Source organism: Psammomys obesus, unplaced genomic scaffold, assembly GCF_907164565.1.
Source record: "Psammomys obesus unplaced genomic scaffold, mPsaObe1.curated_primary_1811, whole genome shotgun sequence".
In the NCBI taxonomy this organism is placed as follows: domain Eukaryota; kingdom Metazoa; phylum Chordata; class Mammalia; order Rodentia; family Muridae; genus Psammomys; species Psammomys obesus.
The window spans coordinates 8,274,578-8,298,823 of NW_026596101.1; the positions used below are offsets into that span (position 1 = coordinate 8,274,578).

The 24,246-nt window shown below is 37.0% G+C and overlaps 1 protein-coding gene and 1 pseudogene across 2 annotated transcripts in view; one reads left to right on the forward strand and one right to left on the reverse strand.

Annotated features, from left to right (window-relative positions):
- The window catches only part of LOC129692200 (60S ribosomal protein L32-like), a 4,170-nt pseudogene extending 3,763 nt beyond the window's left edge, over positions 1–407 (forward strand).
- The window catches only part of LOC129692233 (contactin-4), a 1,033,094-nt gene that overhangs the window by 810,546 nt on the left and 198,302 nt on the right, over positions 1–24,246 (reverse strand). The window lies entirely within an intron of this gene.

The window sequence follows — 24,246 nt, forward strand, 5'->3', positions numbered from 1 at the left end:
AAATAAATAAATAAATAAATAAATAAATAAATAAATAAATAAATAAATAAAAGAAGTTCATTAGGCACCAGTCGGACCGATATGTCAAAATTAAGTGAAACTGGCAGAAACCCAGAGGTATCAACAACAGGGTTCAGAGTAGATTCAAGGGCCAGATCCTGATGTCCAATATTTGTTACAGGAGCAACAAGAAAACCAAGCGCATGCTGCCTAGTGGCTTCTGGAAGTTTCTGGTGCTCAATGTCAAGGAACAGGAAGTGCTGCTGATTTACAATAAATATTACTGTGTTGAGATTGCTCACAATGTTTCCTCCAAGAACCGAAAAGCAATTTTAGAAAGAGTAGCCCAGCTGGCCATCAGAGTCATCAATCCCAATGCCAGGCTGCGCAGTGAAGAAAATGAGTAGATGGCTTGTGTCTATGTTTTATTTGTGTTTAAAATAAAACCACAAAAACTGAAGAAAAGTTAAAAAGAGTATTGAAACAACTAATCCATTTTAATTCTTTTTTATTAAACATAGATTTAATTAAAATTAAATTATTTTCTCATACAATATATTATGAATACATTTTCTCCTCCCTCTTCTCTTCCCAGTTGTAGCAGCCTACAGAATGGGAAAAAAATTTTTACCAACTTTACATCTGGTAGAAGGATAAAACAAAAATATATAAAGAACTCAAGAAATTTGATATCAAAAATCTAAATCAAACCTCTTAAAATTAGACACAAATCTAAACGGAGAATTCTCAATAGAGGAAACTCAAATGGCTGAGAAACAGAAATATTCAACATTCTTAGCCATCAGAGAAATGCAAATCAGACCCTATTTTGAAATTCCATCTTACATCTATCAGAATTCCTAGGATCAATAATACAACCGAGAGTTGATGCTGGAGAGGATGTGGATAAAGGAAAAACATTCCTGTGTTGTTAGTGGGAATGTAAACTTGTGTGGCCACTATGGAAATCAGTAAGGCAGTTCCTTAGAAAGATGATAATCAATCTACTATATCACTCTTGGTCATATACCTAAAAGATGCTCCATCCCATCACAGAACAATTGCTTAACCATGTTTATCACTGCCCTACTCAAAAATAACCAGAAAGTGGAAACAAAATAGATGGCCCTCAAGAGAAGAATGGATAAAGAAATTGTGGTACATCTATACAGTGAATTATTCAGCTCTGGAAATATACATTATTATTTGTAAAATTATTTAGTAAATATATGTTTCTCATTATTGATAGAATTCTGAAGTCTTGGCTTTAGTATTTTTAAAAATACTTCCATACTCATCAGCTCAGTATATTTATAGATCCAAGTCAACAATTCTTCATCATCTGGCTGGCCTTGAGCTCTCTCTGTTGTTGTTGTTGTTGTTGTTGTTGTTGTTGTTAATAACCTTGAATTTCTTATCTTCCTGCCTCCAACTCCTAATTGCCAGAATGACAGGCATGAGTTTCATCATCTGGTTTATCATGAAATTTGAAGGCAAAGAGAAGCAACTAGAAAAAAGGCATCCTGAGTGAGGTAACCGAGACCCAGATAAATAAATATGGTATGGATCTAAAATGTTATTTTATTCTATTCAAAAGGCAAAATTTACATCAACTAGATCAAGTGGTCACCTTCTTTACTAATATTCATATCATGCTATTATTTTTTCCAGTATATAAGTGATAATAATAATAATAATAATTAACAGCAGCAGAGCAGCAACAACAGAAGCAGATTTGTCTCTAGCCTTAATTCCTGAGTGTTCATAGCTTACCGGTTTCACTTGCCTCAGTGATACTTTCAAATCAATAAACTGTCCTCTACATTTCCAGTAGAGCATTCTTTGCAACCTCTTTCTTTTTGTTTAAAACATATTAAAGTGAAATTTATATTTTTATGTCAAAAACTCTACGGAGAGAGTAACCTAAATTATTTTACAAATCACGAGAATATATTATTTGACAGAATTTCAAACAGCAGTCATTTTTTTTAATTTCATTTGTGAATTTGAGACTTGGAAAATGATCTTTTAAATTCATAAACTTTTGATAAATAGTGAAACCATTAGTAACTGTCCATGTTCCTTCTCCTTTTAAATTGCCTACATTTGAATTTCTTTATTGTTTCATCAGCTCAGTATTATTATAGATGCAACTGAACAGATCACTTGGCTGGCCTTGAGCTCTCTCTGTAGTTGATGATGGTAACCTTGAATTGCTTTTCTTCCTGTCTCCAGATCCTAGTTGTTAGGATTACAGATGTGTCCCATCAACTGGTTTATGTAGGGCTGTGGAATGAATCCAGGGCTTTGGAGACTCCGGGCAGGCACTCTCTTAAATGACCTACAGCTATTATGTAATCTCTTCGTATTAAGCAATATTTGTTTATCATTTTCTTATTTATGTAACGCTGTCTGTTGAAACCGTTGAAGCTAACCACCACTTCATTTTATAAAGTATTATATATAAAATTTAAGGCTATGAACTTCTCTGATGATACAATCTATTTTTGATCCTAGGTTACAGACTTTGCCATGATGTTTTGTTCATACATTTTAATTTTTGTGTGTGTGTACATACATTAGTATGTCATTGTCGACTTGAAGACACTAGAGCACTAATGTTGGGAGTTGTTTTTCTCTTTACACCATAGTTTCATAAGATAGAATTTAGGATGTCAAATTTTTGCAAAAAGCACTTCTACTCAACCAGCCATGTCTCCGGTTTTATATTTTATTTGTATATTCTTAATATTATGCACATATCTCTAGAATCAAATATTCATTCCCATTACATCAATAGCTTTCACTTATTCATTAAAATAATACTCATGCCAGTCACCTGAACATGAAAGCACATACAGAAAATCTACCTGTTCAAAATTCAAATGATCCTAAAATATCTGCTTTAAGAAAATTCATTGGGAACACAGGATTTTCTAATTTTGAAAAAAATATTAGGTGCAGTAATGTGTGCCTGTAATCCCAGCGCTAGAAGGCAGAGGCAGGTGGATCTCTGTGAGTTCATGCCCAGCCTGGTCTACAAAGCAAGTGCAGGACAGTCAGGGCTTAACAGAGAAACCCTTTCTTGAAAAACAAAACAGCAAACAAAAAAGAAAGACAAAATAAAATAATAATTATGATTTAAAATTGTTTCTCTTTGTACTCAGAATTTTATTCATATTATAAAACATAAAGATTTAAGAATACATTAAAATTTGAAATGATAGGACCTTTGAGCCACTACAGATATCATATGTGACATCATGAATATCTCACTACAGAAATTTCATGATATGCCAGGATGGATTTCCTCCTGGTTCAAAACAATGAGAATTTTCTACAGATGTTTACAATAATGTGTCCATATTTGAAGAACTAAAGGACAAACCAATAATAATGTCAAAATAAACTAATAAAATGTGTTTTTTCTATTCAGGTTCTAAGTCCTATGCTGCCTGGCCAAATGTGCCTATTCTAATTATCCAGAGAGATAAAAATGGTTGATATAAGTGAATGCTGATGAAATCTTCACCACAGTTGGAAGCACATTTCACAAATGGACACTGTACTTAAGTCTTCCGCCCAGTTGTGTTTCATATCATCTCCACCTGCAATCTACTGGTCTCAGATATGTGTCTCACCTCAGGGTAAGCACAAAACTTCACTGTTTTAGTTATTTTTTGCATGAATATTTCCAAACAGTCACTGGACAGAAGCAACATCAGGGAAGTGAAAAGTATAATGGTCGCAGTTTCAGGTTGAAGTCCATCGTGGAAAGCACTTGGAGTGTATTGTAGCTGGACCTCACATCTATGTGGACAGGGCAGAGAAACGGCTGGAAGCAAAGAGGACTCTCACCCTCAAAGTCCTGCCTCCAGTCATTCTCCTTCAGGAGCTGTGTCTACTGCGCCAAAGTTGCTTTACCCTTTCTAAACATCACTACCAGCTGGGGACCAAGTACTCAGTCACATAAGCCTGGGATGGACACTTCACATTCAAAGAGATGACAACTACAATAATTATTCTTTTAATTCCTAAAGGAAATACAAAATTCATTATCTCCTTCTACTATTAAATTTAAAATGTGTATACGATCAACATTCTGCTTATCCTTAGTGTTCATGAAGTCATTCAATGAGTATTCATTAGCGCTTTGGCACTTGCGCTAGACACAGGCTCTTAATTAAGAATCAGAGGCAACAAGGTAGGAGAGGAAGCATAGAGAGAAATGAGGGTAGAGATCAAACCTGGGGAGAGGGCGGTGGAAAAGACAGAGGACGTGAAGAGAGAAGAGAAACTGAGAGTGGGGCTATCTCTGTGATAGGCTGGAGACCTAAGACAGGGTAGGATTCTGGAAGAATACGAGGGTGACTCTACCTGAGACCCCTAGTAGCAAGAGTCATGAAGACTGGAAGAGGACTCCCTCTAACTAAGTAGGCAGTAATCATAGCAGAGGGAGGGGAACACCAACCCACCCACAAAAAAATTGACCAAAATTTACCCTTCCTACAAAATGTTCAGGAATAAAGATAAAGCGGAGCTTGAAGGAATGTCCAACCAATGCTTGGTCCAATCTGAGACCTACCCTCTGGGAGAGAGCCAACCCTTGACACTGTTAATAATACTCTGCTATGCTTGCAGATAGGAGCCTCGCTGAGCTGTCCTCTGAGAGGCTCCACACAGCAGTGGATTGAAATAGATACTGAGACTCACAGCCAAACACTGGGTGAAGCATAAGGAATCTGTGGAAAAGTGTGTGGTAGAATAGGACCTGGAGGAAACAGGAACTCCAAAAGAAGACCTATAGAGCCAACTAACTAGGGCCGAGAAGGGCTTGTGGAAAATGAAGCACCAGCCAAAGACTGTGCAGGAATGGACCTAGGCTCCCTACACAGATGGTGATAGTTGGCTAAGGCTTCATGTGGGTACCCTAGTAAGGGAAGCAGACTGTCTCTGCCATGAACTCTGTTGCCTTCATTTGATCACTTCCCCCTGATGGGGGGTGCCTGTCCAGACCACAGAGGAAGAGGACACACTCCAGTCAGTCCTGATGGTGACTTGGTGTACTCAAGTAGGTTGATGGAAGAGGGCTCCCGTTTTCTGAGGAGGAAGGGAAGATAGAACCGGTCGGCAAGGAAAGAGAGAACTATGCTTTGGATGTAAGTGAATAAATAAAATAAATTAATAAAAAAGAATATAGAAGGAAGGAGAGGAGGACCTCCCCTATCAGTGGACTTGGGGAGGGGCATGTGTGAAGAAGGGGGAGGGAGGGTGGGATCGGAAGGGGAGGAGGGAGGGGCTTATGGGGGGATACAAAGTGAATAAAGTGTAATTAATAAAATAAAATAAAATTTAAAAATTTATTTAAAATTTAAAAAAAGAGAATATCTAAACAGCAGAACGCCTTGGCGCACTGCTTTAATCCCAGCACTCGGGGTGTCAGAAGCAGGCAGATCTCGGTCAGTTTGATGCCAGCATGCTCTACAAGGTGAGTCTAGGACAGCCAAGGCTACACAGAGAAACCCCATCTCATAAAAACAAGACAAGACAACAACAAGTAATCACCGAACATTGTAAATCTGGAGAATAAGGACTGCCTTAGAAGTTTGTTCATCCTTAAGCAAAGGGCAAAGGGTTTTAAGAAGAAAATGTAATTGCTTGGAAAACATTTCAATTCAACTACTTTTCACTTATGTAATTTTCAAAAATAATTATCTAATCAAACAATCTCCAAAGTGTTATGAGTGTGCATAAGTCCTTTTTGACATAACAAGCTAGCTGTGTGGACAGTAGATTAAGTGCACGCTCCTGGAGACCCTTAGCAGATAAGAATAGAGGGGATAAAAGAAAACTATTGAAATGCCTCTCCCGCTGAGTGACCAAAAGGAACATTGCATTGGTCATTAGTTCTCACAGGTGCACAGCTGAAATTCCTGTCAACACTGCTTCAAGTAACACTCTGTGTTCTGCTTTTACTTCAGATGATTAAAAGTAGATTGGCAGAGCCATTAAAAGCTGGACAAGAAAGAAACTCAGTGGTTCTAGTGTTATGGAGAAGTATATTACTGCTTTGGGGCAATCATGTTCCCATTTGATGTATTTTACCTATGGTTCTGAAAAGTAATGCAGCAAATTAAAATAAACATAAAATTAAAATTCAAAATACTAACAGACAGTTGATGGAAAGATACAGGCACGCATATTTCAAGCAGAGGAAGAAAGTAATCTATCCATCACCCACAACATCTACAAAACTTTGCTTTCTATAGAGACAGTGACTCATTTCTGCTGCACTGCTCTGGCAGGACCAGTTAAATCAGGCAAAGGGAAAAAAGCCTTCAAATAGAAAACCATTGTATTTTCCCAGATCCAATAAGACAATAGTGTTATTCAAAGAAGGAAGAGAGGTGCATTTTTCCCCATTTGCTTCTGTTTCTGATAATTTCATTGCAGGCTATGTTCCTAAGCTGTTATTTTTCATTATTTAAAAAGAAACAAAAGAAAGAATAAAAAATAGGAGGATAAAGTCAAGGGAGACTTTTGTTTATATACCAAACGTGAAAATTTCAAAAGAAAATGTGTGCTTTGAAAGACAGGCTGAGTGGCTTAAGTGTTTATGAGTTTGGTGCATTCCAGAACTTGATACAGAACACTTTTTAGTATTCAATTGTGATCAATTTATTTCTTCAGAATAACGAAAAAACAAACAAACAAACCAAGAGGGAGTAAAGGAGGCGTGTTTGTCAGGGAGCAGAAGGTTAAAAGGCTTTCCCATACAAAGATACTTTTGGTAATTTTAGTGAAAAAAGCAAAGGGCACACACATTCTCACAGGTACTTAATATACCTCTAGAATAGGCCAGAATCTATTTTTAACATGGAGCAAGCAGTACGATGTGTGTTAGGTTAAATATTAACTATAGCTGAGGGCATAAGATAAAAAATAAGGCTGATGTTAAGATGGAGCTGAACATGTTTGGTTGAAATGCGGAAATAGTGACCCTTTCAACATAAACGTCTCTCCAGCAGCTTTGTAAATCACAGAGGACATTCCTTTTAGAGACAGTGAATGGCAGACATTCCACATTATGACAAAGCCATTTCACCTTACGCATGTTGTACTGAGTGAGAAAAATTTCTTATATAGATCATGGTGTTCCATTTCACTAGTCACAGTGGAGAAAAATGTTAAGCTATGAAGAAGGACTTTTAGGGTTATCAAAGCTAACATTATCATTTTATAGAAGAATAAATAAACAGATGTCTTGATAGTGAGAAAATTCTAATGCATGCACAAAAAGAAGGGGTAAGCCATGTCATGTGATACAATTGCACTTTTCTTTACTAGATATTTCAATCATGAGAGCAAATTACTACTTATTTACACATTTAGTTTCAACATTCTATTTTAATATTTTTATTTTAATTTTTATTAATTACATCTTATTCACTTTGTATCCCATGTAGCTCCCTCCTTCCTCCCCTCTCAATCCCACCCTCTATCTCTCTTCTCCACTAATGCCTCTCTCCAAGTCCACTGATAGAGGAGGTCCTCCTTCACTTCCTTCTGATCCTAGTCTATCAGGTCTCATCAGGAGTGGCTCCATTGTCTTCCTCTGTGGCCTGGTAAAGCTCATGCCCCCTCAAGGGGAGGTGATCAAAGAGCAGGCTAATCAGTTCATGTCAGAGACTATGACTATAACTATGATGATTACTGTGGAACCCACTTGGACACTGAACTGCCATGGGCTACATCTGTGCAGTGGTTCTAGGTTATCTCCATGAATGGTCCTTGGTTGGAGTTTCAGTCTCAGAAAAGACTCCTGTGCCCAGATATTTTTGGTTCTGTTGCTCTCCTTGCGAAGCTTCTGTCCTCTCCAGGTCTTACTATCTCCCACTTCTTTTATAAGATTCCCTGCACTCTGCCCAAAAGTTGGCCATAAGTCTGAGATTGTGCAGGGTAGAGCCTTTCAGAGGCTCCTGTCCTGTTCCCTGTTTTCTCCTTCTACTGATGACCATCCGCTTTGCCTTTCTGAACTGGGATTGAGCATTTTAGTCAGTCCTCCTTCTTGATCAGTTTCTTTAGGTGTACAGATTTTAGTAGGTTTATCCTACATTATATGTCTATTATCCACTTATGAGTGAGTATATACCGTGTGTGTCTTTCTGCTTGTGTGATAACTCACTCAGGATGATCTTTTCCAGTTTCCAACATTTACCTGCAAATTTCATGATTTCCTTGTTTTTTTTTTTTTTTTATTTTCCTGCTGAGTAATATTCCATTGTGTAGATGTACCACAATTTCTGTATCCATTCCTCAACTGAGGGACATCTGGGTTGTCTCCAGGTTCTGGCTATTACAAATAAAGCTGCAACAAACATAGTTGAGCAAAAGTCCTTATTGTGTACTTGAGCATATTTTGGATATATGTCTAAGAGTGGTTTAGCTGGATCTTGAGGAAGCACTATTCCTAATTATCTAAGAAAGCACTAGATTTATTTCCGAAGTGGTTGTACAAGTTTACACTCCCACCAGCAGTGGAAGAGGGTTTCCCTTTCTCCACAACCTCTCCAGCATGTGCTGTCACTTGAGTTTTTGATCTTAGCCATTCTGATGGGTATAAAGAAAATCTCAGGGTCATTTAGATTTGCATTTCCCTGATGACTAAGGATGTTGAGCATTTCTTTGAGTGTTTTTTGGCCAGTCAATATTCCTCTATTGAGAATTCTCTGTTTAGCTCTGTACCCCATTTTTTAATTGGATTATTTGATTTGTTGCTGTTTAACTTCTGGAGCTCTTTATATACTGGATATTAGTCCTCTGTCAGATATAGGGTTGATGAAGATCCTTTCCCAATCTTTAGGCAGTCATTTTGTTCTGATGACAGTGCCCTTTGCTTTAGAGAAGCTTTTTAGTTTCATGAGATCCCATTTATTGATTGTTGCTCTTAGAGCCTGTGCTGTTGGTCTTCTATTCAGGAAGTTGTCTCTTGTGCCAATGAGTTCAAGACTCTTCCCCACTTTTTCTTCTAACGGTTTAGTGTGTCTGGTTTCATATTGAGACCTTTGATCCACTTGGACTTTAGTTTTGTGCAGGGAGATAAGTATGGATCTATGTGCATTTTCTTTTTTTTTCTTTTTCTTTCTTTTTTAAAATTTTTTATTTAACTTTTATTAATTACACTTTATTCATTTTTTTATCCCCCCATAAGCCCCTCCCTTTTCCCCTCTCAATCCCACCCTCCCTCACCTTTCTGCATGCATGCCCCTCCCCAAGTCCACTGATAGGGAAGGTCCTCCTCTCCTTCTTTCTGATCTTAGTCTGTCAGTTTTCATGAGAAGTGGTTGCATTGTCATCTTCTGTTTGCCTGGTAAGGCTGCTTCCCCCTCAGGGGGAGGTCATCAAAGAGCAGGCCAATCAGATTATGTCAGAGGCAGCCCCTTTTCCCATTACTATGTAACCCACTTGGACACTCAACTGCCATGGGCTACATCTGTGCTACAAGTAGACATCCAGTTGGACCAGCACCATTTGTTGAAGATGCTATCTTTTTTCCATTGAATGGTTTGGGCAACTTTGTCAAAAATCAGGTGTCCATAAGTGTGTGGATTTATTTCAGGGTCTTCTATTTGATTCCATTAATCCAACAGTCTGTTTCTATGCCAGTGCCATGCAGTTTTTAGTATTGTTGCTCTGTAGTACAGCTTGATATCAGGGATGGAGATACCTCCAGAAGATATTTTATTGTAGAGAATTGTTTTAGCCATTCTGGGCTTTTTGTTATTCCATATGAAGTTGAGAATTTTTCTTTCAAGGTCTGTAAAGAATTGTGTTGGTAATTTGATGGAAATTGCATTGAATCTGTAGATTGCTTTTGGTAAGATGGCCATTTTTACTATGTTAATCCTACCAAGCCTATGAGCATCGGATACCTTTCCATCTTTTGATATCTTCTTCTAATTCTTTCTTCAGAGACTGGAAATTTTTTTTCATACAAGTCTTTGACTTGCTTGTTTAGGGTTACACCAAGGTACTTTATGTCCATTGTGGCTATTGTGAAGGGTGCTGTTTCCTTAATTTCTTTCTCAGCCTTTTTGTCTTCTGTATACAGGAAGGCTACTGATTTTTTTTTTAGTTAATTTTGTACCCAGCCACTTTGCTGAAGGTGTTAATCAGCTGTAGGAGTTCTCTGGTTGAATTTTTTGGAGTCACTCAGGTATACTATCATATCATCTGCAAATAGTGATACTTTGACTTCTTCCTTTCCAATTTGTATCCTCTTGATCTCCTTTAATTGTCTGATTGCTCTAGCAAGGACTTTAAGAACTATTTTGAAGAGATATGGAGAGAGTGGGGAGTCTTGCCTTGTCCCCGATTTCAGTGGGATTGATTTCAGTTTCTCTCTATTGAGTTTGATATTGGTATAGGCTTGCTGTATATTGCCTTTACGATGTTTATGCAGATGCCTGATATCCCTGATCTCTCCAAAACTTTAAACATGAATGGATGTTGGAATTTGTTGAATGCCTTTTCAGCATCTAAGGAGATGATTATGTGGTTTTTGTCATTCAGTTTGTTTATATGGTGGATTACATTGATGGATTTCCATATATTTAACCACCCCTGTATGCCTGGGATGGAGCCTACTTGGTCGTAGTGGACGATATCTTTGATGTTTTCTTGTATTCGGTTTGCAAGTATTTTGCTGAGTATTTGTGCATCGATGTTCATAAAAGAGATTGGCCTGAAATTCTCTTTCTATGTTGGGTTTTTGTTAAGTTTCAACATTCTTGCCATTTGGACACTCTTAGAAGGATCTGATTGGAGGCTGATGAATTTTTCACGTAGTTAACCTAATAACTGAATGAACCAAGGTCTAAAGAGAGATAGGATTGTATCATCTCATCAGAAAGCATTCAGTATCAGTGGGGTTTTACTCTATTTCTATACTATTTCACAGACATATACGAGTTTTGTGTGCAAAAAAGAAATGTATGCAAGACTTCAAGTACTTCTAACACCTGACATATTTGAAAATCAACAGTAAATGTAATTTTTACATTTTTCATTCAAAATAGTAATATTTAAAAACAGTAAGATTTAAGAAAATCTTTTGGTTTGAATTGCGTCTCTAAAATTCGTGATAAAATTTGACTGCCATAGAGACAGTACTGGAGGTGGGATATTTAAAAAAGGAATTCACAATGAGTCCACTCTTATGTTGGATTAATTCTATCATCATTAAAGCTCGTTAGCAATGGAAGTGAGCTTATCTCCCTTTTGCATTCTCTTGTTCTGTACCTATTCTGGCACAGCCCTCTCATATTGTCATAGTATCCTTGATCAGGGCTCTGTGGCAGATCTTAAAAGGAAATGAAAGCTATTTATTTCTGATCAAGGAATAGAATCTACCTCTGGCCTTAGGTGGAGTCTTAATACTCCAAGCTATTAAAAATTAAGACTTAAATCCAGCAATACATGGAAGTCATCTGATAGGTTCTGGCCAAAGCTTAAGTTTGTTTTTTCTAGTACTTCAGTTATTTCTCTTTGTCTGAAGCCACTATTCTTCCTCCATGTGGTTGTTCACTGGACCTCAAAGCCTAACTCAAAAGGGCAAGCTTTCTTTTACCTTTTCTTCATTTCCTTCTTCTAGGCAGTTTTGGGATTGACAGCTTGCCTTCTCTGTAGCTTTTATTTTAAACTATAATAAAATTGGCCTTGAGCCCTCCCTCTAAGTCCGTTCTGAAACTATTTTAAAAACAAGACTAAGAAGGTAAGGCTAGGATGCCAAATTCCTGATAATAAGAAAGGCCTCCTAAATTTCCAGTAGCAATGTCATAGCCTCTATCATGTTGTAATACATCAAATAGGTCATCATTAGATGCAGCCCTTCCACTCTGGACTTCTTAAGCTTTGAAACCGGAATAAATTAATTTTGTCACAAATTCACCATCATGTATAATTCTGTAGGATCAGGAGATAAATGGATACATAAATATTAAAAATAAAGAATCTTTTATAAAATTCTTCCATGCTTTATTTTTTATAATCTATTCATTTTACATCCCAATTGTGGCCCCATTCCTCATCTCCTCCTGTCTCACTCTCCTTCCCTCATCGCCCCATCGCCTTCCCCTAGTGCACTGAAATGGGGAGTTCTTCTTCCTTGTCACCTGACCCTAGCTTAAGTCTCATAAGGACTGCATGGATCCTCTTTCTCTGTGTCCCAGGAAGGCCAAATCACCAGAAAAAAAATTGATAAAAATCTGAGTTTATGACAGAAGCAGCCCCTGTTCCCAATATGAAGACTGAGCTGCCTATGGGCTACATCTGAGCAGGGAGTCTAAGTCCTCTCATGCATGGTCGTTGGTTGGTGCATCAGTCTCTGCAAGGCAGGCTGGCCTCAAAATTTTTGGCTTTGTTGGTCTCCTTGTGGAGCTCTTGTCCCCTCCGGGTCCTTCTATCTCCACCTTCTTCTATAAGACTCCCTACACTCTGACCAAAGTTTGGCTATGAGTATCAGCATCTGCTTCGCTCCCCTATTGGATGGAGACTTTCAGATGACCTCTATGGTAGGCGCCCATCCTGCTCCCTGTCTTCTACTGCTTCTGCTATCTATCCTGTTTGCCGTTCTAAATTAGAATTAAGCATCCTCCCTAGAGTCCTCCTTGTTATTTATTTTCTTTAAGTCTATAGATCTTAGCTTTTCATATATATTTTTAAGTTATATAAGATTCAAAGTAATGACATTTTTTCTCACCAAAATTTGCATAAGATTTATGTTGTAAAGAAAAACACAATCAGGAATGACTTAGTTTCTTTTCAGTTTAGATGGGATACAAACCGATTGGTGATTAGTAACCAATGGTTCCATCTAAACCTCCCTCATCAACTTCAGACTACAGTTTTGAAGTTACCGATCATATCTGTCAAGTAGATTGCTAATCTGAGGAAACTGGAGCAGCTTTTTAGGACAGAGTCGTCACACTCCTAGTTCTTTATTCATGTTACAGAAATCAGGCAAGCACCCAGAGAATTACAAGGACCCAGGAGAGAGGCTTGCAACCACCTGGTGCATTCCCTTCCAGAGTCTGCTGTGTTCTCCTTTAGAATGTGTGTCTGAGTCAGTCAAACCCAATCTCCATACTGCTGTTCAAACAGCTCTGCATTATTCCCTGAAGTACTTGCCTGCTTTCGCTGTGATTATGATTTCAGCTCTAGGCTGATAATCAAACTTCTTAGAAATCAAAAGGAATAAAACATAAGGTGAAACTGTTAAAAGCCAGCCATCAATAGAAAAGGTCAAGGCCTGTAGCATAAAAAATAGAGAAATATATATGTATTTTCTTTGATTTATTCTTGGTAAAGAGCAGAACCATTTACAGCCACATTTTCTTTGACTAGTAGTAAAGCACATTACAACATTTCTTAATTCAATTTTCTCTGGCATTTATTGTGCTTAATAAAACACCTAAATGTCAAATAGATTTATAAAAATGTACTTATGACTTAATCAGGGGCTAATGAAGATTATTCATAAAGAGATATAATGTAGACCATAACAATCTAAATTGAAATAGATTTTTGTTTTTCTCTCCATCACAGAAATAATTAGCATTTCCTTACCAAGTATTGTTTAATTCAACAGTAATGGCTACTAAAATATTTCTGTATGTGTTTGAGATTCAATCACCATATCTTTCAGCTAGCACTCTTGGTGGCTTCAGGTATTTCTCTGTACAATGCATTTTTATAAAACTCTAGGACATGGAAAAAGTGCCCTCATACAAATCTCAACTTAGGAAATGACATCAGCAGCAGAAGCTGGAAACAGCCCAGATGCCCCTCAACTGAAGAATGGATGCAGAAATTGTGGTACATCTACAAAATGGAGTATTACTCTGAAATGAAAAATAAGGAAATCATGAAATTTGCAGGTAAATGGTGGGACTTCTAAGGATCATCCTGAGTGAGCTGTCCCAAAAGCAGAAAGACACACACGGTATATACTCACTCATATAGACATATAGGATAAACCTACCAAAATCTGTACATCTAAAGAAACTAATCAAGAGAGAGGACCCTGACTAAAACGCTCAATCCCCATGCCAAAAGGCAAAGAAGATGGACATCAGAAGAAGAAGAAAACAGGAAACAACCTAGGAACCTGCCACAGAGAGCCTCTGAAAGGCTCTGCAGGGCAGACTATCAAAGCAGATGCTGAGATTTATGGCCAAATGTTGGGCAGAGTGTATGGAATCTTATGTAAGAAGTGGGAAATAGTAAGATCTGGAGAGGACAGCAACCCCACAAGGAGAGCAACAGAACCAGAAAGTTTGAACACAGGGGTCTTCCCAGAGACTCATACTCCAACCAAGTACCACACATAGAGATAACCTAGAACCCCTACACTGATGTAGCCCTTGGCAGTTCAGTGTCCAAGTGGGTTACATAGTAATGGGAAGAGGGACTGCCTCTGACATAATCTGATTGGCCTGCTCTTTGATCACCTCCCCATGAGGGAGGAGCAGCCTTACCAGGCCACAGAAGATGACAGTGCAGCCACTCCTGATGTGATCTAATAGACTAAGATGAGAAGGAAGGAGAGGAGGACCTCTCCTATCAGTGGACGTGGGGAGGGGCATGCATGAAGAAGGGTGAGGGAGGGTGGGGCTGGGAGGGGAAAAGGGAGGGGCTTATGGGGGGATACAAAGTGAATAAAGTGTAATTAATAAATAAAACTAAATTAAAAAGTGGCCATCCATTTGGCATATCCTGTAGGTGAAGCATGTACAGAAAACCACAAGATAAGACTTCATGCTTACCTGAGGTTTCACTAGTAAATAATTTTGTTTAAAATGTGGAAAGCTGAGAGGAGAGATGGCTCGGTAGTTAAGAGCACTGGCTGCTCTTGCAGAGTTCTTGGGTCCTATTCCTAGCACCCACGTGGCTGCTTACTGCTATCTGTAAATCCAGTTCTGTAAAACCCTACTTCTAGCCTTTATGGGCACTACGCATTTATGATGAAAAAAAGTACATGCAGAAAAACCAAGTACTGATACACGTAAAACACTCATGCACATATTTTAAAGTATGAAAGACTTGTGAACTACATATGTTCTGATCCTATTTCTGGCTGAACTACAAAGAACAAGGTGACTTAAACTAGACACCTAGATGTATTATTTCCACATCTAAGGCTTAAAATAAACATCCACCTCTGTATACAATTTCCAAGGTTCCAGATTCTAAGGAGATATACTTATCAAACAAGTCTCCATTGTGTTCTAAGAATTTCACACGACAGATCTAATTTCAACCTTCAAAACTTTATGCAGATATAGCTACTAAATCATTAGGTGATATAAATGAAAACTGATTTTTAAAAATTTTAAACTATGGAGACTATTTTTATTTGACAACTTTTTCAGTTGCTTTGTCTAAAAAGGTATTTTCAAAATTTCTCATTAATAATAAAAATGTGGCCATCTCTTATTTGTGGGGTTCATAATACCTAAGCCCTTGTTTTCTTTCTACTGCTGTGATTCAAATATTAAAAATAATAAACAGAAGGCAGACCAAAACCAACTTGGGTAGGAAAAAGTTTCTTTGTCTTACCCTGCCAAGTCCTTCATCCAGGGAATCTAGGGCAGGGACTGAAGGAGGAACTGAAGCCGAAACCAGAGAGAAACAGTGCTTATTTTCTTGCTCCTTCTGCCTTCCTCAACCCACTGTCTTATGCCAAGACCACTGTATCAGGGGAGGCAACATGTTCATTAGAACCCCTTATATCAATAATTAGTCAAGAAAATGCCTCACAGATAAGATCAAAATCCAATGGGAGGGAGGCAATTCTCTAACTGCGTTTTCTTCCTCCCAGGCGTCTGTAGTCTGTGGCACATTGACAAAACAAAACAAAAAAATAATCACCGTAAACCACTTCAAGAAGGTCTTGCATTATCCAACTATGATAATTAGATTTGGAATATATCTTCTCTTTTTCCTTTGGAGACTCACTTAGATAATAAGATCCTATAAAATTTACTATACTTCAGTTCATCTTGTCATGAGAATAGTATCAAATAAATTATGGCTTTTAACTTGGTGTATAAAAAAAAACCCCACAAATATATCTCCTTAATGTGGTATGTAGGATTTCCATGTAAGTTTATTTCTGTTTGCTACTTATATCTTAGAAAACTAATATAATTAATATGGAATATCTCTAATAAACACAATGCTTTTCATTATTATTATTATTATCATCATCATCATCATCATCATCATTTATTATAATTTATTCAATATGTATCCTGACTGTGGCTCCCTCCCTCGTCTCCTCCAATCCAACCCTCCCACCCTCTTCTTCCTCTATGCTCCTCCCATATTCCACTGATAGGGGAGTTCCTCCAGGGCTCAGAGTTTTTTTTGTTTGTTTGTTTTTGTTTGTCTCCTTTTTGGAGCTCCTGTCTCCTCCAGGTCTTCTATCTCCCACTTCTTTCATAAAATTTCATGCATTTTGGCCAAAGTTTGGCTATAAATCTCAGCCTCTGCTTCCATACCTCGATCAGTAGTCTTTCAGTGGCCCTCTATGCTAGGTTCCTGTCCTATTCCCTGTCTTCTACTGCTTCCAATATCTATAACGTTTGTCCTTCTGAATGAGCATTAGGAATAGTGCAACCTCCAGATCCAGTTATACCACTCTGAGGCATGTATTCGAAATATGCTCAACTACACCACAAGGACATTTATTCAACCATGTTCAAAGCAGCTCTATTTGTATTAGCCAGAATCTAGAAACAACCTAGACGTCTGTCAACAGAGGAATGGATATAGAAATTGTGGTACATTTACACAATGGAATACTACTCAGCTATTATAAACAAGGAAATCATGAAATTTGCAGGCAAATGGTGGGAACTAGAAAAGATCATTCTAAGTGAGATAACCAAGAAACAGAAAGACACACATAGTATACACTCACTCATAAGTGGTTACTGGACATATAATATTGGATAAACATACTAAAATACATATGACTAAAGAAGCTAAACAACAAGGAAGACTCTAGGGAAGATGCTTAAATACAACTTTTATAAAGTTAGTTTATTTTCAATAGTATGTGACATTTAAAAAATCCATATAAATCATTTAATAAAGTAATTTTAAGGATACAAATTATATGAAATATTCTACCTCATATATAAATTAATACCACCTTCTGCATCACAGACTAACTGGTTTTTATTATAAGTATGGATATTAACAAGGAAAGACTCAACAAATAAATAACTTTACAAAGCTTTCTCACGTGCAGGACTGTATTCACTTGTCATTGTTATCATGTTCACATATGTGATAGATGAGTTCTTCAAACTAGTCATTCCATTTTAGAGAATATCTTAGCATATGGTCTAATTCTACCACAGTCTTCAAGAATAAACTCATGATGAAAAACCTGCAACATGATTAGTCTTCACAGTACTTTTGGTCTAAATTTAGTTATGTGTTTTTCTTTTATAAAATAGTGTTAAATTTAATAGGAATGTACAAAAATGTACAGTTTCAAAAGTCAGATGTCTTCTTTCCTAAGGAATGTTAGAAAGCTAACAAATGTTTGTATAATATACAGAGAGTTGAGTCATAGAAACAAAGCATGTGTGTGTGGGCTGGCGAAGTCCAGATTTCTCTCTGTTTCCTGTATATTTTAATGTAAAGAAAACATAACTCTGAAACTAAACTTTTGAAAATATATGCTGAGTAAGGTAATTAGTTAAACATCAGATGGGATTAATTAGTTAACAATAGATGGAATCTGTGTGCTTAAAATTAATACACAGGTACTCATTCTGATCCAGCAGACATGAAAATGAAGTCATGTACAGGTCTAAGATGTCACTAAGACTCTTTAGAAAGCTGGTGGCCTTGATGACCAATCAGGGAAATGGCTGAAGCTAGAAAAAAAATTCATTATATGTGAGGTAACTCAGACCTAGAAATATAATCAATGCTTTGCTCAGCTATCATTAGAAAGGTTTCCTTTTGCAGTAGTTGGGAACAAACACAGAAACCCAACAGCCACACAATGTGCATAGTGAGAGACCTTGGAAAACTCAGTCCTAAATGGAATATCTTGACCAATTTTTCCCTTCAGTGCTCAGAAAACCCTGTGGAAGATGAGGTGGAAAGAGTGTTGGAAGCAAAGAAGATAAGGACACCAAGAGGACAAGGCCCTCTAAACAGGGCAGGACTGATTCACATGAATTCACATAGACTGTGACAGCACGCACAGGGCCTATGCATGTCAACGCCATAGCTAAGAGAGAAAGTGGACTAAAGCCCCCATCCCTAACCTAAAAGCTGTCTCCACACTCATGAAAAAGCTGTTCTGTCCAATAGAGTCCTACTGATGTTACAAACCATTCTATGGTCTCGTATTGTTTTTGTCTTGCCTTATTCTTGTTTCTTTGTTTTTGTTGTATTTTATTTTATTTTTATTCTTACCATGATGTTTGCTTTCTATGGAGAGACAGAGAGTGTATAGATTCTGATGGAAGAGAAAGTAGAGTATATCAAAGGAGTTGGGAAAAGGAAACCACAGTCATAATACATTACACACAAAAAAGAAATCTGTTTTCAATAATAATAAAAAAAAACAGTAAGTAAGCTAGTATAGTCAGTTGACTAAAAATAGAGCCATAGTCTCACAGAGACTGGCATGGTTGTGCGGTGTGGCCTAGTTGAGGGAAGGCTGTCACCAAGTACAGGCTTTGAGGGCTCAGATGTTCAAGCCAGGTCCAATGTGTATCATTCTCTTCTTGCTACCTGCAGGTCAAGATGTAGAACTCTCAGCTACCTCTCCAACACCATGTCTGCCTGCGTGATGCCATGCTTCCTGCCATGATGATAATAGACTGAAGCTCTGAACTGTAAGCCAGTACCTTTTAAATATTTTTCTTTATAAGAGTTGTTATGGTCCTGGTGTCTCTTCACAGCAATAAAACTGTAACTAAGACAGCTAGTTCAAGTCTACTGCCCTGGAGGAAGTTCAAAGAACTTCTAGACTACCCAAGTGAAAGTCTCTAAGAAAAATAAGAATGATAGTTTCCCCTAAAATCTACTGCTAAATTTTAATCTTATTTCCTTTTCACATCAATGGATTAGATAGTGTTAATAGTAGTATTTTATAAAAGAAAAAGAAAAAAAACAAAAACATGGAAAGAAAAAATGATTGAGTTTTGTATTAAATTGTAAAATTTAAAATTGGATAATTCATTAATATTCCCTTAAATTGAGAGCTCCACAGTTAATAGTCATCAAAAAATATCAAATGAATCCACAACGCAATTACAGGGATGCCCACTAGAATAGCTAATACTAAAAGAACTAGAGATGTGCATGTGGGTGATGGTGTGGGAGTAAATGGGACTCACAAACATTGTTAGTGATAGAGAAGAATATAGCAGCCATTTGGGAAAACAGGGTGGCAATTTATAACCAATAGGAGCATATGCTTCACTTACTGTTGGTCAATATGAGCTCTAAGCTTGAAAGGATGTAGAATTACCTAGGAGATAAGCTTTTGATCATGCCTGTGGAAAACCATCTAGATTAGAATGCCCTCTAGACATACTTCAGAATGATTGTCATGACCAGGAAAACTGAAGTGGAGACATCCACCTGAGTTGCAGGCAGCAACAACTAATGGGCTGGGAATCAGAAATGAACAAAGCGGAGAAAGTGAGAGGAGCATCAACCTCCATCTCTGTTTTCTGATTATAGATGCAATGTGACCAACCACCCTAAGATTCTGTCCCCAGGTCTTCCCTGACATCATGGACTGTACCTGCAGATTGTGAGAGAGTACAAATCCTCTATCAGACAACACAAAAATTAACAAACCTACTTGTTATTCCACAGTTCTTCAAGAGAAAATTACATGTATGTGTCTACAGAACGACCTGCTATAGGTTATACTGCTAATCATGATATGCTAGTCTCAAAATAGAAATATCTAAAATGTTCATCAACAGCATTATAGAAAAATGGGAAGTAATATAATTATACATAGCACTCAAAGGAATTTAAAAAGATCAAAGTACCAACACATAAATTAACACTTATGAATTCTACAAACAAATTCTTAATCGAACAAATAAGCTCATGTATTGTTGGTCAGTTCTCACACATGAGATGTTCTAGAACAAGTAAAACTATCATAAGTGATGAGAAATCAGAAAAGTAAATTCCTGTGTGCAATCAAGGCCAGTACTAGAAAGTATTGACAAGGAACCACTTTCTGAATACTATGACGCTGTGACATGCTTTTATCTGAACAATGGCCAGTAGGTGTGAACTTTTAAAAACAGTCAACACATTATACATGCTCGGTACTGCATGACATTGTTGCTGGACAAAGAAAAATATAAGAAAAGCAGCCCTATTCGATTTAGGTTAGCAATGCTCAAAGGATTGCCTGGGTTGCGACTAGTACCATGCCCAAAGATATTGTGAATGACAATGGCTGCTAAGACAGTACAAAATGTGACAGTAGCCTATGTTTTTGTTCATTTTATTGTTGAAATAAGTGACTAGAGGAGAGTATGATGGGAGAGTAATCAACTGGAGAAATTGTGGGTCAGATAAATGATGAATGCTATAGAAGAAGGAATACAAATACCACATTTTCTGGAAGATAAACTAAGTATTTATGGATCTTCATGTTTCAAAAATTAGAACAACCAAGCTTTACTATCTTTCAGAATCTGTTATCAAAGTATTCTAACTCAAAACAAAGAAATTACAAATATAATCGGTTAATATAAAGATAAATTAAAGGGACTCTTAAATAATCGTAAAGTAAATTAATAACTTAATAATTTTATAGTAGCTGTTGTTTTATAGTAAAATATAGAAGAGATAAAAATATACCCAAAACTTTACAATCCATTTGAAAATCATAAAGTAATAATTAAAAATCCATTTGAGACTTTTCAACATGCATTTTCTCTTCCAATACTCAAATGAAAAATCTATAGGAACCAACATTTGCTAGACTTACTCTACTAGTGGAATTGCATGTCCAAACAAATTCATCATTTCAAAATAGTTCAATAATTTTAGAGATGAAGTTTTGAACAAGAAAAAGATGCCAACCAAGCCCCAATAAATTTCAATAAGATTCATTTGAACATGGATCTATTGAAAGCCTAGGCTGCTTCTTGGGGAAGAAAACACCATATTCAAATATATTTTCTACCATTGTAAAAATTATAACACAGCTTTGAATGTAAAGACGGTAAAAATTACATCCAAACCTAATCTTAGGACACTCAATAATCAAAGTGATCACATTTTCAATTATGAGGTCTACTCACTAAAGCAACTTCTAATATTAAAATTGGCTATTATATGAATTAGGTCTGATCTGAGCAGGGGATTCTCCAAGTCAATAGTGCAATGCAATCCTTCTTTGAAAACTGCACTTTAACATGAGACAGTTAATTGACAATAGAAGATTTTCAGAAGTCAACCATAAATTATAGAATCACATTCCATGAGTGAAATATCGGTCATTTCAACAATGATAAAATTAACAAAATTTAGACCTGTGGTTTTTATGTTCAGTGGAAATTAAACACATTTTTTTCTATTTTGATATGTATGCAGTCAAGTCAAAAGTGTACTGTTTTATCTAGCTAGCATCCAGACACACTGATTGTACATGCACAAGAATCTAATCTTGAGATACCCCATCAGTAGCTTCCCAGCTTCCGGTTGGACAGGCATAAATCATATATATTTAAAATGTAGAAGATGTCCAAACAGTGTTGTCTGCTAATTTCTCACTCCTCAATTATTTCTTGATAGGACAGTAATTATTTCTATCATAGGGAGTTTCCCCATTCTTTAAATCCACAATTTACTTGTTCATGCACATTTTAGGCAGTCTTATCCTCTCCAATGACAGTCTTTTGACATCAAAGCAATCAATGATTTTCCTATATAATTGCAACCATGACACTTATTAATCAAATGATTATTCAACACATAAAAAGATATAAACATTTGAAAATCAGTTCCACAAGATGTAATTCAGCACAATGATCATATCCTATGAAAATATTGCTCAGTTTCTCAGAATAACTATGGTGGAACTGGACACACCTGTCTTCCCCCTGGCTTCACTGCAGTTATTTCCTCAGATAAAAGCCAGAACAATACTGATGCTTGTCTTTTTGTGTCACTGTGGTCTATGGGGCCATTGTTCTGTGTTCCATCCCATTATTCATTGTCAAAAACAACTGCATGATTTTCTTCATATTTTTGCTTTCTTTTCTTTTTTTTTTTTTTTATAAGGGAAAGTACATTTTGTTCGTGTTATCCCATTGTGTGAGTAGGGGGAATTTGCATTTGTCTGAAAGTACTTGATTCACAGAGAATCATGCTCCAAGGGAACTGTTGATATAAGAAAGAGAGGAATTAGGATCTTTAAACTCTGGAGACCATACTGTCAAGTTTCCAAATGAGGACATGGGAGAAGAATCAGGGTCAATGCATTTGCCATGAAGTCTGATGACCTGAGTTAGATCCCTCCTGGGTTCAGTAGCCAATGTTTGCTACTTTGTGGGTTTCCTTTTCTTCTACTCTTCTTTATCCTTTCAACCCACTAATATCAGACAGGAGAGAAAACAGATAGAGAGGAATGGGGTGATATTATTGTTAGCCCACTTCCTGCTGATTAGGAGCATGGAGTACTTAGATCAAGTTTGATCTTCTAGTCAGACTAATTCTTCTACTTCTTTCATCTTTGTGCACAACCACTTAACAAACTGCAAACAACAGCAACCAACAACAACCAACAACCTATCAGGGCTCTCTGATATATAATTTCTTGGAAAAGACTCTGGAATTCCAAAGATCACATAACCATAGAAACTATCTGCAGCTGGCACATTTATGCCTCTTCCAGAGCATGAGGCAAATCAGAGTCAGCTGCTACAAAGCAGCCCTATATCCCCACTCCTGAGATTAGAACGAAAATACATTCATATAATATTTCCGTGTTTCTTTAACTAAGCCAAAATTCTCACTACAGCAACCCAAAGGGTTGAAGAAAAAAGACAACTCATGACATTCATGCGTGCCACTGATGTTCTCTCTCTCAATCTCCCACAAAAATTAATTAATTAATTAAATTTTAAAATGCTTATAGTTTTGAAATAATGTTGTAGTTATTTTTTAACTACCAAATACTTAATAAACAATTTTTAATTGGAGACTATGGCACAGAAAACTGTCATTGTAGCTCCTTATGAGGCAGAAGCATCCAGGTTCATGGCTTACCTAAAGAAAAGTTTATTTGCTCAGCTTGGGCAAATAAACAAGATTATGTTTCAGTATTAAAAAAAAAAAAAGACAAGCATACAAAGCATAAAGAGGGCTAAGAGTAGGCTGGCAGGAGGGCAGTCACTTGTCATGAGCAAAATCAGAGCTGCATTTAACTCTCAGTTTGGGGAAAAACAAACCAACACAATGTTTTATAATGAAATAGTTTATTCAGACACTACATGCGACAATACATACACATCGTAATGAAGCTTAAATATCAGAAAGTGGAAAAATAAAACTGAAAGCAGCCAAAATCCAGTTGTAGTCTCCCCAGAGGCTCCTAGCTATTGAGGTCCTGTCTTCATTACATTGTATCTCCTTAAATGTACAAAATAGGGGAAGGCAGGTACTGGAAGCTGGCAGAGGCTTCTGATATAAAAAGTTCCACAGGGACAGTAAAGGACGAGAAGATAATCTTGTTTGATATACCCTCATTCCCCTATATAATACTCAACAAATGTTGATTTACTCAATGTCCTTGTTCCCTTTTCATTATAAATATTTGACGGTCATTATCGCTGCACTGTGTCACCCTTGCCCTCCTCAGTATCTATTTAATCCTTACTGAAGCAAGGCTGTAACCACTGTCATTATCCTTACTTCACAGGTCTGAGAGGTAAGCATAGACAACTTTTGTTACTTTCCTACAATAATCATGCAATAGAAACAAAACAAAACAAAAACAAGTGTTCGTATACAAAAGTTTCATGTAACATGTATTTATCCTATGATTCCGAGGATCTTATTCCTTTCATCTTATGTTTATAACCAAGAATTTTATGATTAGAAATCAGATTGTGTTTGTGTCTGTGTGTGTGTGTGTGTGTGTGTGTGTGTGTGTGTGTGTGTGTGTGT